This window comes from Vespula pensylvanica, chromosome 9 (genome assembly GCF_014466175.1).
Source record: "Vespula pensylvanica isolate Volc-1 chromosome 9, ASM1446617v1, whole genome shotgun sequence".
Classification (NCBI taxonomy): domain Eukaryota; kingdom Metazoa; phylum Arthropoda; class Insecta; order Hymenoptera; family Vespidae; genus Vespula; species Vespula pensylvanica.
The window spans coordinates 4916026-4917577 of NC_057693.1; the positions used below are offsets into that span (position 1 = coordinate 4916026).

The following is a 1552-nucleotide window of genomic DNA, read 5'->3' on the forward strand; positions in this document are numbered from 1 at the left end:
TTTTTTTTTTATTTTCTTTTTTATCCTTTTTATATGGAACATTATTTTTAGCTGTTATCGATAAATACAGTAACCCTGTATTTAGATATAAAGAACATGTTTACAACTTGTTCGGGACTCCGAAACAAAACGATCAATGATAGCTGAAATGGCGAAATTTATTTTCGATTTTCCGAAAATAAACTATTCAGTGAGAATAATCATGCTTCGCTCGTTCTCTTAAACGTTCCTTTACAAACTTGAACGATCGAATTTTATTTCAACGGAGCTTATTTAGAAATTTATCGCGTTGCATAATTTTTCAAAACTCAAACATTCTTCAAATTTCTATTGGTAAAACGACGATTAAACGTACGGATAATATAACTCTTATCTATCTATTTAATCTTATATTATATTGTTCAAGAGAAAAGCTATAATAAGCGATGACTATGAATTTCCACGAATTCCATTTTTTCCTCAAGCTGAACGTGCGATTATAAAATCGATCATAGCGGTTATTACGTTAATTAAAGTTCAACGAGTAAAATTGAAAAAATGAAATAATTTACGTTTCGAAATAGGAAGGGAACGAAAGAATGAATTAATAAAAATGAATCGTACATCGTAAAAGAAAAAAGAAAAAGAAAAGAAGAAATTCGCGAAATAATCGTCCGATACGAAGGATAAACGATTTGAAAATGGCGGCGTAAAGCGAGGCGACCAATGAGACGACAGCAAGGATGGCAGAGTCAAACGCGCGGACTTCCGCCATTTCCGTCAGTTGTCCACAGGCTTTTGGAGCGTGCGGACGTGTGCGAGTGCGTCGTAGTATCATTCCCCCTGTCATCGTTACGGAGTCGCGTTTTCGCTAACGAACGCCTCACCGTACCTTCTAGATTCAATGTGTATGGCGATTCAGGTGAGTTACTTTACGAATACAAAATATTTCTTTAAGAGAGAAAAATTATTAGTGATGGACGTACGACAGCAATTCTCGTGTACTACAACGTGTTTCCCCGCATTTCCGTGCGTGCGATTGGTCGCCACGTTCTTTCGAGAGACAAACGAAAAAGTCAATCGTAGGAAAATAATGGAAACCTCGTTGAAGCGTACGAACTATTCTTTATCTTTCGATGGAATCGTTACGATCACGAAAAAGAAAAAAAGAAAAAAAAAAGCGTTCGAGACGCGCTCGCTGCTGCGCGCTATGTATGAGCGTATGAGTGTATGAGTGAGCGGCGAGTTTGTGGCCTGGTGTGCTGCTTGTGTATATATATATATATATATATCTGTGTGTGTGTGTGTGTGTGGGTGTGTGTGTGTGTAGGAAGGTTCGGTGTCGCGCAGAGTTCCTCTGACGTAGGTTAAACGCTCGGTTCTCTCACTGGTGATTGTGTAGTCCGTCGTGCGCTCGAGCACTCGCGCGCCACCTTGTATGCGCGCGCGAACGTTTACGCGCACCTACACATACACATACACACACACAGAGTATACGCACGCGCAACGATTACACACGTACAATGCGGATCGTGCCATTTGCGAGGTACGAACCCAGCACACCGACACACAC

The 1552-nt window shown here is 40.2% G+C and overlaps 1 protein-coding gene across 2 annotated transcripts in view; it reads left to right on the forward strand.

Moving 5' to 3' along the window:
* The first annotated feature begins 752 nt into the window (after window positions 1-752).
* Window positions 753-1552, forward strand: part of LOC122631639 (protein tyrosine phosphatase type IVA 1) — a 39850-nt gene continuing 39050 nt past the window's right edge. For both annotated transcript variants that reach the window (XM_043817580.1, XM_043817584.1), the window contains exon 1: window positions 753-901. The gene's annotated coding sequence lies outside the window, so the exon portion shown is untranslated. The remainder of the gene's footprint in view (window positions 902-1552) is intronic.